Raw genomic sequence first — 16,076 nt, 5'->3', positions numbered from 1 at the left:
GACACTAGTAGAAGTATTAACAGTGGTTTTCTTACTAATAGCAGCTGTAACATTACAGGACACTATTAAAGTGCTAGTAGCTGTAATGCAGCTACTAGCGACAAGACGTATTTATATATTTACATATTTGTTATAGTTGGACCTGGTTGTAACTTGCAGCTGTCCGGGATAAAAAACCTAATTACGTTTGTTTCAGTCCATCAGTGGTGCCTCTGTCTTCTGTTGCTGGGTGGGAACCTGGTGAGGGATCATGTAAGTGTCTCTAGGTATAGGGTACGCCTTGAAGTCCATGCACAGTCCCCCACACCAACAGCATCAGAGACTAGTGTGAAGGGAAATAGCCAATTTTAAAATTGGAGGAAAAGTGTTCAATAGCGATTTTCCAGCACATTTCAATGTTCACACATCAACATCAACAGTTCTTGGCAGGTCTTTCAAATGTTTTGTTATATTCTGTCTTGTGCTCCTGCTGACTCAGTTGTCAATCAAACACGTCCAACGTCCCCTCAGAGACTCCTGGAAGCTCAGCTAACGTTTTTAAATATATTCCCAAATACCTTTTCTCTTCTTCTTATCAACAGCAACATTAAGTTGTGTAATTTCAGTTGGACCACGACAACATTTGTGCAAAAAAGACAAAGAGAACAAAGACGGAAGAAAAAAACATGTTGGCCTTCAGTCGTACGGGAGCCATCCACCCACACACCCACCCATCCATCATCCATCCATCAATCCATCCATCATCCATCTATCAATCCATCATCCATCCACCCATCCACCCATCATCCATCCATCAATCCATCCATCAATCCATCCATCCATCATCCATCCACCCATCATCCATCCATCAATCCATCCATCATCCATCCATTCATCCATCCATCCACCCACCCATCCATCATCCATCCATCAATCCATCATCCATCCACCCATCCACCCATCATCCATCCATCAATCCATCCATCATCCATCCACCCATCCACCCATCATCCATCCATCAATCCATCCATCCATCATCCATCCACCCATCATCCACCCATCAATCCATCCATCATCCATCCACCCATCCACCCATCATCCATCCATCAATCCATCCATCCATCATCCATCCACCCATCATCCATCCATCAATCCATCCATCATCCATCCATTCATCCACCCATCCATCCATCCACCCACCCATCCATCATCCATCCATCAATCCATCCATCATCCATGCATCATCCACCCATCATCCATCCATCAATCCATCCATCCATCATCCATCCATTCATCCATCCACCCATCCATCCATCCATCCACCCACCCATCCACCCATCATCCATTCATCATCCATCCATCATCATCCATCCACCCATCCATCCATCCACCCACCCATCCATCCATTCATCATCCATCCATCATCATCCACCCACCCACCCACCCATCCTCCTTACAGTGGTGTCAACAGCAACACCAGAGGTAATGCGTGTTGGTTGTAGCTGCAGGAACTGTGGTAGAAGCTGCAGCACTAATTCAAACCCCCTTCACCAACAATCTATTTGAAAAAGCCTCTTTGAACGAGGTCAGCTAATAAGTCTTCAGCACACATGACTCCAGCTGTATTCACTGCTTTATTCTGCCTTCACCCTCTTTCTGTCTTGCTCTTATTTCTATTTTAATGTAGTCCCTGTCATTAGCCATGTCCCACATATGTCTACCTGTCTACTTTTTTGGTGTTTTTTTTTTTTTTCCTTTTTGTTGACACAACTGGGTTGGTGTCAACTTACATTTATTCTGTCAGTCTGTCCACGCGTCGGTGAGTCCTGTGGCCTTTGATAGAAGATGATCAAGCGAGTTATTTTGGTCCTGATTAGCGTTTGGAGGAATCACTTTCATCACTAGTTTGTGAGGTATGAGTGTGCGAGTAGTTTTCATGGTTCAGTGCTGCGAGCATATGGAAATCTCCCCTGAGACTCGTATGTGTTGCTGTTTTGTGTGTGTGTGTGTGTGTGTGTGTGTGTGTGTGTGTGTGTGTGTGTGTGTCGCTGCCTTTGCGTCTGAAGATTGTACCTGAACATTTTGCACAAACAAGTTCCTATATCACTAAGTTTGCTAATCAATCACCATTTCAGGAGATTTACAGCTGATTGCCACCTTCATAGGCTCTCATACAGGTTTCGTTTGCACCTCTTTGTTATAATCCAAAAAACTATTTCTAACAAAAATGATGCAGACAAAAGAAATACACATGAAAGTGCTTTTTAATTTCATTGTTAATAGTTTAATATTTGGGGGAATTCAGAAATGTTGATTTTCCTCTCGGCCACTGGAGGAACATGTCACTGCTGTGTTCAGTGGACAGCAGCTGGCAGGCTGAGCCCCAGCAGGGGACACAAACGTGCTCCCTCCCTACTCACTATGTCGTGCACTATATAATAAACCATTTTATTTGAGTGTCTGGATTCGGAGTTTGTGTGTGAAAAATATATCCACTAGTGCACCAAAATTTCCAAAACGTAATTTAAAAAGTTGCCTCCTTTTAATTTGAAATGTTATGGATGCTAAAACTACCGATGTACAGCTGTCAGTGATTATGCAACATAATGAATAGTAAGTGTCATAAATCTCAATTCACTGCTCATTATAGAGTCATTTGTTTAGTGACTGTTATATGAAGAGTAGTGAACGTGAACAAAGCTGGTGACTGTAGTTTACAAGATGTTTTGTTAGCCGTGGTATGAAGTTTACGGGCTGTTGGGTCACTCACTCACCAGGAGGTGTCGTTGCTCTCCAACACTGTAGTGGGCGCTGTGGACACACATACACAGGAAGGCCCTTGTAGAAGAAGAAAGCAGGTCATTATGGACACGTGCACAAGTCTGTGGCTCTTGCAGCGTCACAGTGGTACGTTGACTTAGCATGACTTAAAGTGAAATGATTTAATTGGCTGCATGAAAAGAAGTTCTGCTTCCATGTAGACGGAGAATCACAACACAAACATCAGGAGCTGCAACCATGACAAAAAACATGTTGAGTTTTAAGTTAGTGACACAACTCAACCCTGCAGAGACAAAATGGAGTCAACATGAAACTAGAAGTTTTCTCATTCCTCAGCACTTGTTGGGAGTTGACCCTCTGACCAAACATATAACTTATAAACCCAACAGATTTCTGCTGTGGGGATCAGCAGCTCTTAAGATGTGTTCTCTGCTCAGTGCTCACAGTCCTCTCACACTTAACTGTTTAGATTTATCATGGAGCATTTAGTCTGCAATAATTATGCATGTTGCTGAGCGTATCACTTCACAACTGGGAGTTATTTTGCAAACTCACGCTATCGCGGCCGCACTGACCGACACAGGCCCGATCTCTGAGTGCACCCTGGGAAAACTTTCATTCCTGGTTGTGTGTCACCCAAATCAGCTTGTTTACACGACTTAATGGTTAGTAGCAAACAGCCTGTGGTGTGTGTGTGTGTGTGTGTGTGTGTGTGTGTGTGTGTGTGTGTGTGTGTGTGTGTGTGTGGAAGGGAATACCACGTTTAGCTGCAGAGCTGTTCCCAGCTGTAATTAACTCTAAAGATAAAGCAGGGTTTTCTCCTTCTGCCAGGTTTTAGGACGTTTCTCTGCATCATTTAGAAAATGTCAGTTTAAGGACGAACCACCAGGCAGCAGATTCAACATCTAACTTGAACCTGGAGTATAGACAAACTTCTTCTTCTTCTTCTTCTTCTACTGAACTACTATTCTACTTTCTGTGTTAGCGCTATAATTACCCAAAATATTTACCACATTTCTAACCAAAATTGCACAAACGTTCTAAGATTTGTCTTTAAACCGTCAGGCCCGAAACATACTGCATGACTGTGTGTATAGTTTACAACCTGCGTCTCTGAGGAACACTCCAGGTCTGCTCTTCTCCTTCCAGAAGCCCTCAGACCTTCCCTCCGCTCCCGCTCACTTGATCCTCGTTCACCTCTGCAGAGTCACCTCCCTGTTAGACCCCATCTCATACCCAAAGACAACCCAACATGCTTCACAGATTACAGCAAAAGAAAATAATAAAAACTATAGAACAAACATTAAAAAGCATCCAAAATAAAAACACTAAAACAAACTGACGAATACATTTGATTATAAAAGAGAATACATTTAAACCCAAACAGGTTCAGGTCTTTAACTCAGCGTCTCAAGTCTTCTGGCAGTTTGTTCCACATTTGAGCGGCAGAGCTGAAAGCAGCTTCATCATGTTGAGCTTTGAATCCGGGAACAGCCAGTAATCCAGAACCAGACGAGCTGAGAGGTCACACCGGGTCAGGAGATCCTGTGATCTGAATCCAGGAAACACTCTGGTTTCTAACTTCTCTGCATCCACGCCGGTGACAGCCAGGCCCGGAGGAGTTGTCCGTCCGTCCCATTCCTGTGGACGTGATGTCTCAGGAACCTGGAGGGAGCTTCTCCAAACTTTGCACACAAGGATGAACTAACTGGTGGTCAAAGGTCACCGTGACCTCACAGGAACAATAAATGCAATAAAAGTCAGCGAGCACGGGAGAAACATTATCGCTGGGTTTGTAACATTCCCTTGAATATTAATACTTTCCCTCTGTGTCCCCGACAGACTCAAACCACATTTGTTCTTAATGGAGCGGCACGATGACGATACAAAGAAATCCAAGTCGATGAAATCAACAGGTGTGTTTGTGCCACTTAGCAACCGTAACCAAGGAGTGCGCAGCAGAGGAGAGACTTGACAAAGGGACAATTTGTCCTCAAAGTGTTTCAGTCTGTCCCGCGGCCGAGCGATGCAACGTCTCCGCCAACGCTTTGAAATGAGCTCAGATCCAGTTCGTCCTGCACAGAAGGTCGGAGAATGTTCTCCGTGTTTCTGCAGGACGGACGTCACATCAGCAGCTGATCACTTCACTGACTGGGAAACACACGTGCATGACTGTGTGTGCACGTGTGTGTTGTGTGCAGCTTGTGTGTTTGATGTGAGATAAAGTGAAGTGTGTGTGTACAGGAACACACACACAGCCATGGGTGGTCTTTGTGTGTGTGTGTGTGTGTGTGTGTGTGTGTGTGTGTGTGTGTGTGTGTGTGTGTGTGTGTGTGTGTCATGGAGGCATCTGTTCATTGGAATAAACAACTTTCCATTTTTAGCTGCCAGGAAAAAAAGGTGAAATTAGCAAAAAATACAAACCCTCAGTGTGTGTGTGTGTGTGTGTGTGTGTGTGTGTGTGTGTGTGTGTGTGTGTGTGTGTGTGTGTGTGTGTGTGTGGGTGTGTGTGTGTGTGTGTGTCCAAATGGAAAGTGAGATAGCTCAATTCGGAATATCTTTTCTAATGGAGATGCCAGCAGGAGCGATTTTAAAATTAATTCTTTAAAGACGAGAGGAGGTGAAATGAACAGAATCCTTTTTTACTCTTTTTTTAACAAATTAAAAGAACAAAGGAAAAGAGAGCGAGGAGGTCAGAAGACAAAATGAGATGCAAAAACAAGAAAGGAGAATTGGGACTCTTAAAATATCTTTTATAAAACAAAAGGAAAGATGAAGAGGAGAAGTGAGGAGAGGAGAGGAGAGGAGAAGAGAGGAGAAGAGAGGAGAGGAGAAGAGAAGAGAAGAGCGGAGAGGAGAAGAGAGGAGAGGAGAGGAGAGGAGAGGAGAGGAGAAGAGAGGAGAGGAGAAGAGAGGAGAGGAGAGGAGAGGAGAGGAGAGGAGAGGAGGGGAGAAGAGAGGAGAAGTGAGGAGAGGAGAGGAGAGGAGAGAAGAGGAGCGGAGAGGAGAAGAGAGGAGAGGAGAGGAGAGGAGGGGAGAAGAGAGGAGAAGTGAGGAGAGGAGAGGAGAGGAGAGGAGGGGAGAAGAGAGGAGAAGAGAGGAGAGGAGAGGAGAGGAGGGGAGAAGAGAGGAGAAGTGAGGAGAGGAGAGGAGAGGAGAGAAGAGGAGCGGAGAGGAGAAGAGAGGAGAGGAGAGGAGAGGAGGGGAGAGGAGAGGTGAGGAGAGGAGAGGAGGGGAGAAGAGAGGAGAAGTGAGGAGAGGAGAGGAGAGGAGAGAAGAGGAGCGGAGAGGAGAAGAGAGGAGAGGAGAGGAGAGGAGAGGAGGGGAGAGGAGAGGTGAGGAGAGGAGAGGAGAGGAGAGGAGAAGACAGTAGATGAGAAGAGAAGTGAGGAGAGGAGAGGAGAGAAGAGGAGAAGAGAGGAGAGGAGAGGAGGGGAGAAGAGAGAAGTGAGGACAGTAGAGGAGAGGAGAGGAGAGGAGAGGAGAGGAGAGGAGAAGACAGTAGAGGAGAGGAGAGGAGAGGAGAGGAGAGGAGAGGAGAGGTGAGGAGAGGAGAGGAGAGGAGAAGACAGTAGAGGAGAGGAGAAGTGAGGAGAGGAGAGGAGAGGAGAAGACAGTAGAGGAGAGGAGAAGTGAGGAGAGGAGAGGAGAGAAGAGGAGAAGAGAGGAGAGGAGGGGGAAGGAGAGGAGAGGAGAGGAGAAGTGAGGAGAGGAGAGGAGAGGAGAGGTGAGGAGAGGAGAGGAGAGGAGAGGAGAAGAGAAGTGAGGAGAGGAGAGGAGAGGAGAGGAGAGGAGAGGAGAGGAGAGGAGAGGAGAGGTGAGGAGAGGAGAGGAGAAGAGAGGAGAGGAGAAGAGAAGTGAGGAGAGGAGAGGAGAGGAGAGGAGAGGAGAGGTGAGGAGAGGAGAGGAGAGGAGAGGAGAGGTGAGGAGAGGAGAGGAGAGGAGAGGAGAGGAGAGGAGAAGAGAGGAGAGGAGAGGAGGGGAGAAGAGAGGAGAGGAGAGGAGAAGAGAGGAGAGGAGAGGAGGGGAGAAGAGGGGAGAAGTGAGGACAGTAGAGGAGAGGAGAAGTGAGGAGAGGAGAGGAGAGAAGAGGAGAGGAGAGGAGAGGAGAGGAGGGGAGAAGAGAGGAGAGGAGAGGAGAAGAGAAGTGAGGAGAGGAGAAGTGAGGAGAGGAGAGGAGAGGACAGGAGAGGAAGGAGAGGAGAGGAGAAATTAAGTGATGAGAGGAGAGGAGAAGAGAGAGAGGAGAGGAGAGGAGGGGAGGGGAGAGGAGAGGAGAGGAGAGGAGAGGAGAGGAGAGGAGAGGAGAGGAGAATTGAGGAGAGGAGGGGAGAGGAGAGGAGAGGAGAGGAGAGGAGAGGAGAATTGAGGAGAGGAGAGGAGAGGAGAGGAAAAACCCAGAAAACCATCTTCCTCTATCATTTCCAAAAAAACACGAGCAGATTAAAGATAAGGAGACAGGAGATGAGAAGCAAGAGGAATGAGGACGGATACTTAAAATCTGAAGAAAAAGAGAAGGAGGATAATACAAATATGTGGAGGCATGAAGGAGGTGAAAAAGGACTTTGATGAAAAGAGAAAAGGACAAACCCAGAAGATCCTCATCTATAGTTTACAAAACGAGAGGAAGCTAAAGGAACGAGAGGAAGCTAAAGGAACGAGAGGAAGCTAAAGGAACGAGAGGAAGCTAGAGGAACGAGAGGAAGCTAAAGGAACGAGAGGAAGCTAAAGAAACGAGAGGAAGCTAAAGGAACGAAAGGAAGCTAAAGGAACGAGAGGAAGCTAAAGAAACGAGAGGAAGCTAAAGGAACGAGAGGAAGCTAAAGGAACGAGAGGAAGCTAAAGGAACGAGAGGAAGCTAAAGAAACGAGAGGAAGCTAAAGGAACGAGAGGAAGCTAAAGGAACGAGAGGAAGCTAAAGAAACGAGAGGAAGCTAAAGAAACGAGAGGAAGCTAAAGGAACGAGAGGAAGCTAAAGGAACGAAAGGAAGCTAAAGGAACGACAATGGAAGCTGTTTTTATATTAACAATCTGAAGAACAACGGGAAGAAGAGGAGAAGGACGACACTACACAAGAAGCTCTATCATTTCTAAAACAAGAGGCGAGGGTAGACGACAGGAGACACTCTTGATCTCGGAAAACTAAGGAGAAACAGAGAAGGACAAATGAGAGGGATCAGGTAAAGAGGGGAGAGGGACCTTCTTTGTGTCTTTGCCTAATTAAACAAGAGGACAAACTCAGAACTCCTTCCTCTAACTCTTTGTAAAGAGGATAAGAGAGGAGATATGAGATGGGATCGAGTAGACGATTAGAAGAAGTTAGATAAAATACAGAGGAAAGAGAGACAAAGGAGGACACGACAGAAGTGTGAAGGACAGGTGGGGAGAGGACGAAGGGAGAAGACAGGAGCTCTTTAAATGAGCGGGACAATAAATGTTAAGGAGAGATGAAGAACAGAGACGAGAAGAGAGAACGACGCTAGCAGCTGCTCATCGTTTACAGACGACGTTTACAGACGACGTTTACAGACGACGTTTACAGACGACGTCTACGACCCGATCGTTTCCCAGCAGCCAGTTTACCAGTCAAGCTGCAGGTTACGTCAAGAATGTCATGATTTCATAATGTCATCCTTCGGTCCAGGTCCGGTCCATCCTTCAGGATATTCCCTCCAGGCGTTCCTGAGCTAAAGCGTTCACCAGAATCGGACGGAAGGCCTCGAATGTCGCCAGCGTGTTGGTGTAGAAAGCTGAATCATCGTCAGACGAGAGTCGATGGGTTCTGACATCACATCTCGGGCGATACGTTTCACGTTTCGAGTGTTTTTCTCACGACTCCAGACAGAAACCAGAACGCTTCAGATACAGATCTCTTGTCCCACACTGCTCCACAATGCATTGCGTCTGGCTGGCAGTCATGTGAGATTTGTCACTTTATTAAGTTTTAATATGTTTTCATGAGAGAAAGTAACCCTTTACATTCCCAATGTGTGTTTAAATAACTCCGGTTTGGAATAAACTGCAACGTTTGAACCACTTTATAATGGAAGAACAATGAAAAGACAAGACAAGACGATACAGAAGAGTGGAGAGGTCATGAGAGGGGACAAAGTTATTAGTAGAAGATCAGGAGATGAGAGACCAGAGGAGAAACAAACCTTCTATAATCCTCAAGACAAGAGTAGAAGAAGAGGTGACAGAAACGGTTCATGTTCGAGGACCAAAAGGACACACGGCACAAACCTTCCTCAGAAGATGAAGTGAGAGAATAAAGACGAAGAAGAGAGAATGGAAAGCAGGTAAGAGAGGAAAAACAAAGAGGTCTTCCTCGCTGTTATGTCAAGAATAAAAATGGATATAAAGAGAGAGAACAGATGTGCATACAGTTGCACACTGCCCCCTGTGGGCAGGCTGTGGCACTGCACCCAGAGATGTGGAGGAAATGTTCCTGGAAGGGCATGAAGAAACTGTGGAGCTCATTAAACACCCTGAGTCATGGGGGCACTGGTGTTTTAACACAACCCACACCTCAAACATGAAAGTATGAAAACATAATAACTCACTTTCAAACCGGGCGAGGGTTTCCAGGTCGCAGCTGGCAGCAGACGGGCGGAGAGACTGCTGATCGCCACTTTCAGTTTTTCACTGTAATTTGTGAATCATCAGTGTGTCTCTAATGGGTCCTGTGTGTGTATGTGTGTGTGTGTGTGTGTGTGTGTGTGTGTGTGTGTGTGTGTGTGTGTGTGTGTGTGTGTGTATTGTGCTCCATGAAATATATATTTTTTTATAAATCTCCAATAAAGGTATAATTTCTAAAAACGACCAGACCGTTGTTATGTGTTATTATGTATGTGTTTGAGTTGAGTTTATTACTTTCATTATCTCAGATGTTGCGTAACAACGAAGAGCAGGACAGGTGGAATGCGAATTAACATTTTTACCAACTTGTAAACATCTCGCTTAAAGACTTTAAACCTCCAAAAAACGTAGCGACGAGGTGCCAGATCGTAAAGCAAAGCTACGAAAATGGCGGACACAGCGTCGAGAAAGACGACGTAACTCGTTGAGCTGAGGATTCTTTGAATTATGAGTTCACAAACCGCAACCGACTCATTCTCATTGTGCTTTAATCTCAGTCGGTAACGCAGCAGATCAGAGGTGGAGAGTGAAATGTGCTGATGGTGCAAATACACTGGAGCAGGGATCCTCCCTGTGGGTCTCCCTCCACCACCTGCACCTGCAGCCATATGTCCTCCTGGTCTTCAAGGGAAGTGGCTCCTATATATAGATTCAGCCGACGCAGAACGGCTTGTTTGTTTGCTTTTATGGAGCGAAAAGAAATCTGCTGAAACGCTTCTTTAGTCGTTCGGACTAATTGGACTGATTTGCTGTTTTGGGGGCAAACTTTCAGTGTTTGATGTCAGAACTCCGACCTTCCTCCTTTTAAAGGTTGAATTCTTTCAAATGTTGTTTTTATTTGTGGCTAGCGAACTCATAAACTCTGGTTTCCTGTTCCTGAACTACGTAATCACAATTATTCGTAGAAGAATAACTGGAATACTCATTGACGGATGTCCAGAAGGATCGTTAGCGTGATTAATAAATACCTGAAAGACATAATAAATGAATGTCTCACATTACCTGGAGCTTCATCTGAGGCTCTTTAATGACGATGTTCACTGGACAGTCTCTCAGGATCCATCTGGGTGTCCTCCAGGTGGCCATGTTGGCAGCTTCCCATCGTCCAGACTGTTCGTCGCAGTCGAGGTGGACGGTGCCAGTCAGCCACGGCCAAGAAACACACATGCTCTACTCTCTTGGAAAATTTCAAAAGGTTCTGCCCTATTTAAAGCTGTACTAACATATGGGTACTGATCGGATCATCGTGTAGCGGATGGAATCAGTTCAGTCTTCTTCTCCAGGGTCTATTCCAACTAAATGAAGTAATGTGTTAATAATAGTTCTGTGAGTTCTTGACAGAAAGGTCAAGACGCCTAAATTTCCACTAGTAGTGTTGAATACACAAATAATAATCATCACCTCTGCAGCGTTTTTAGCCTCTTTTAGCTTATTGTTTTGTTTTTACGGCGCATTTCCTGTATGGTTCAGCCTCAGTGTAGTTCAGGTTGTTTCATACAAAGACAGAGGTCGAAGGAGTGAAATGTGATAATGTGATGGAGCATACTGAGGCCTTGATCCTTTGTGTACACGCCATGAATCAGCTAAAGAAGACAGTATATTGAACCTGAGGTTTACAAATAAATGTCTCCAACGTTCTCGCTTTGGATGCAAGAGGTTCAAATCCCGGACGAGCCTTGTGGAGCGGCGATAGCTTCGTACCAAGGGGCTTTGTTTCAGGTACATCCTTTACGTAACCATCGTGTTCACGCGGAGGGTCGCCATATTAAGTGCCTTCTCAAAGCAATTAGTCGGGCGTGAAAGTCGACGCTACCTTAAGCAGCTAACGACCACGTGCGATGTCATTTTGTGTTCGTCATGAAGCGGCCAGAATGGAAAATGGGCCACAGAGTGTTGACTGGTAGCTGGAGAGGAGCCAGTGCACCTCCTGGGCACTGCTGAGGTCTTCACACCCAATGCTGTGTGTGTGTGTGTGTGTGTGTGTGTGTGTGTGTGTGTGTGTGTGTGTGTGTGTGTGTGTGTGTGTTTGAGGAATTAATAAAGTTCTTCTTCTTGCTCAATGTTCCTCCTAGTGGCCGAAGATGATTGAAGCTTTTAACTAAAATAAATTCAGATGATCAAAGGCCACAGTGTGATAGATACGAGAATATCTGAAGGAAAAGTGAGTATTTGAATACAAAATGTAATATTTAAATTATATCTAAAAGGAAATTAGAAAAATATAAATGTAATGTTGCTTTAAATTCTGTGTACAAACTTTAAGTCGGGTTTATTTTCACCTTCAGTTGATGTTCTGGACGTCTTTGTGATTTAAACACAGTAAACACGCTCCGCCCTGCCTCTTTACAGTGTCATTACCCACAATGCCTTGCAGCCTTTGAACTCCTGGAAGTTCAGGGGGAAGACAGCAGCAATTTAAATTACACACACACACACACACACACACACACACGCACACACACACACACACACACACACAACACAGACTATAAATGTAAACTGTTTATGATCCAACACGCCCTTGCACTTTCTTACAGACATCAGCTGAATTGATGGCCTTCCTGTGTGTGTGTGTGTGTGTGTGTGTGTGTGTGTGTGTGTGTGTGTGTGTGTGTGTGCGTGTGCGTGTCTGTGCATACTCTTGGACTTGTGTGTGCTGGTGTGATTTTATTGATGGTGTTCCTTCTTCTTTTAATATTGGTGAGTGTAATAAATCTTCAGTAGGACATACACACACACACACACACACACGCACACACACACGCACACGCACACGGACACGCACACACACACACACACACACACACACACACACACACCTTGCACATGTTTGTTCCTTGAAACTGAACTGAGAGCCAGGGCTCATAGAGAGACTGTGACAGGAGCGGTTACTCTGCCAAGACCTGACTCACACTGTGTGTGTGTGTGTGTGTGTGTGTGTGTGTGTGTGTGTGTGTGTGTGTGTATGTGTGTGTGTGTCTGATCACATCCCCACACAGAATAATGCTGATTCGATGTTTAAAGTTAAAGTTAAGGTAAGTGTTAAGTTTGAAAAGAAATTCAATATCTCCAAAACCAATGTGTGTGTGTGTGTGTGTGTGTGTGTTTTATAAACTCCCACAACTCGTCAGTGTATTCTACGTCTTCTACATAATATATAATGTCTCTCACTTTCAGACTAAATATTAAGGTTTCAAATGTTTTAGTTTCTTATTGAACAAATGTTCAGAGTCATTTTAAGACTTTGTGGTTATTTCATAAATGTGACATTTATAATGATAACACGTGATGTCAGATGCAACTTTATAATATAAAGAAGAAGAAAGATGCAGGTGATGTGATGATGCTTTTCTTTTATTATTGTTTAAATAGTGAGTGACGATGACGAAGATGCCTTAATCACACACACACACCTCACACACACACACACACACACACACGACGTAATCTGAAGCATGTGGCAGAAGATGGAGGAAACTCAAAGTCTGTATGATGAACATGAACCCCCTCTTCCTCTTCCTCTTCCTTCATTTTCTTTATTTGATGTTTTATGAAGGACCGACAGCCGTTATTATAATGAACGTAATCACAGAATGAGTCTGAATATTGAAATGAAAACAAATCTCTTAGTTGTAGTATTTGCACAAGTGTTTCTGAACGCTCAGGTGCATTGTGGGGGACGATTAGTGGCTCAGCTGCTTCGTGTTGACTCTCTCTCGGCTTGTCGTCTAAACTCTCTGGCTCTTGTCTTAATGTTTGAATCCTCTTCACTCAGTGATCTCACAGAGAACTCAAGTCTTCAGGCTGATCCCTCACAATCTCCTCTTCTGGTACAAGTTCAGATCTCAAGTTAAACTTGTGAAGTTTAGTAAAGAGACAAAAGCTTCGTACAATAACGTGACTAAATGCATTTATAGAAGTCGACATGCAGACTATAGAACACTTCTGTTACCCATAATGCTGTTCAAGTTCACTATTGTCCCACATGCACACAGGAACCTTGAAACACTTGACGTGAAACTAAAGAAGATCTCAGATCCTGTGACACACGAGGAAGGTCGCAGGAAATCATTCTCGCTTCATGAAGAGGAAATGGATTTGGCCTTAAAGAGAAACAAAGAAAAGAATATAATATGTTAAACTAACATTCATCACGTGTTGGATCAGAGATTCATCAGTTCACCTGCAAAATCTCAATCAGAATACAAGCAAGGAGACCTCTCTGTAGGGTGTGTGTGTGTGTGTGTGTGTGTGTGTGTGTGTGTGTGTGTGTGTGTGTGTGTGTGTATTTATAGTCCTGATGGCGTCATCAACTCCGAACAACCCACTGCTGTTTCAGAAAGTCACGCTGCGATGCAACATGTCAACCATCAGCATGCGTCATGGCCGACACCAAGCTGCCTCTGTGTGTGTGTGTGTGTGTGTGTGTGTGTGTGTGTGTGTGTGTGTGTGTGTGTCAGCTGATTCACATTGTGAATAAATCTCTTGTATCAGCTGTGCTGCCAACGAGATTTCTACAGACCCAATATTTATTTGAATAAACAAGAATTATTAATAATAATAAATTCATCTTTTGATCGGGACTCTTTCTACTTATTGTAATTATTTATCCTCTTTATTCTTTAACACACTGTCTTGTCCTGATGTTTAAACCATCGTTTGTTTTATGTGCATTTTCAATCTACGCATAAAACAAAGTGAAGTGTGTAAACACCGGGAGGTTTGAACATTTGCAAAGTGAAGTGGAAACGTGCTGAACAGCTGTTCGTCTGCATGAAGCAGCTCCTGCACCAAACATCCTTTGACTTTTGTCATGTCTTCGCGTTTCTGCTCGTCAGCGACGCCCGAGGCCGCAGACATTAGGTCTCTTCAGAATGTTCTTGAACGTCCACTTGGACTGAAGCATGAAGTGATTAGACTCTGGTCAAAGGTCAAAGGTCACAGAACAGTCATAAGCTTATAACGACTTCACAGGATGATGACGTGATGAAGTGACAGACATGTCGACACGACCGGTAATGTTGGCTTCACATGCTCTGGACTGTGGATGAAGCTCAAGTCTCTTTTTATTCCATCTTCTTGGAGATATGCGTTCAGAAAGACTCCTAACAGTTGGACTGATTGTGTCAAAGCATCTGTCTCCAGGTAACATGTCGATCTGTTCTTTCCCCTCAACTCAAGCCAGAAATGTGAAAGCCAAGTGTGTCCCAACATGTTCTCAGTGTCTTCAACGTGTCCTGCAGGAACTCCCAGAGTCACCAAACCCATAAAACCAGAGAGAGAACTGTAAAACGGCTTCAATCGGGCTGTTCTCCTGTTCTACTGTGTAATTATGACTTGAGAAGTACTTGAGCTTCAGCCTTTATGCTTGCTGGTGTTATTTTAACCCATTCATGAAGTATTTATGTGGTTGGTTGATGGGCTTCCTGGAAACACTTTGGCAGGACAGACACAAAAGGATTCTTGACATCTGTTCTAACAGAACGTAAATGTGCTGCTGCTGCTTTGTGTTTCTTAAACATGGATAAGCTGTAAAACACGGGTCCTACACGTCCAAAACGTTCTCGCCCTCCAGTCTGCAACATCTCTTTAAATGTGTGGTCTCCAGGCTCAGGCTGAGAACATGAGGGATGTGTTCAGCGATACTTCCTCTTTACAAAGCTCCTCCAGAGACATGACAAACATCTGAACCATTGTCTTCTTCAGTCAAATCAGTGGAACAGCGTAAAACTGCAGAGGTGTAACGTGGGCGCTGCACGCTTGTGTGTCGTAGTTGATTCAAACAAAGCTCACATCCACCAGGGATGTAGAGAGAGCTGCACACAGCTGCAGGCGGACTCTCCTTCAGAAGTTCCTCAGCGGTGCATGAAGCCATAAGGGCTCGACAGCCGAGAGATGAATGTTGAGCGTGTTGCATTACAGTTACATTACAGGTCATTTAGCAGACGCTCTTAACGAACCGCAGGGACAACTCGGGGTTAAGTTGCTCAGGGGCACAATGGTGCAGCCCTGGTGTTGACCACGAGGTCATCACTACGTGTTGCCTTGATGACATAGAATTGGCTTTTTAACAAGAAGCTAAATGAGACTAAACGTCATCACACTGAAGACGAGTCGCCTTTAGTTTAGCGGCGGTGACGTGAAGTCATGTGACCGCGGTGTAGTTTGGTTATAGCCTTCTGGTGATTGCAGTTACGCTTCAAAAATCATAAAAGTGTAAATATAATATATAATATATTTTTGTAGAGGGAACCAGTGCGACGCTAACGTCCGGGTCGTCCTCCCTGCAGCTCGCTATAGCAATCACATTTGGTGGACATGTGTGGATTCGTCATCGGAGTAAAAATGAACAATTTGGTGCAATTTGTGCGCCGGAGCTGCTTCATTTAAATCTAAAGTATGAGAGTGCTCTGCGCTCTCTCTGCGCTCTCTCTGCTCTGTGTTCTCTGCTCTGTGTTCTCTGCTCTCTGCGCTCTGTGTTCTCTGCTCTGTGCGCTCTGTGTTCTCTGCTCTGTGCGCTCTGTGTTCTCTGCGCCGTGTTCTCTGCTCTGTGTGCTCTCTCTGCGCTCTGTGTTCTCTGCTCTGTGTGCTCTCTCTGCTCTGTGTTCTCTGCTCTGTGTTCTCTGCTCTCTGCGCTCTGTGTTCTCTGCTCTGTGCGCTCTGTGTTCTCTGCGCCG

The sequence above is a fragment of the Cottoperca gobio genome, chromosome 24 (assembly GCF_900634415.1).
Source record: "Cottoperca gobio chromosome 24, fCotGob3.1, whole genome shotgun sequence".
NCBI classification, from domain to species: domain Eukaryota; kingdom Metazoa; phylum Chordata; class Actinopteri; order Perciformes; family Bovichtidae; genus Cottoperca; species Cottoperca gobio.
This window is presented reverse-complemented; position numbering follows the sequence as displayed.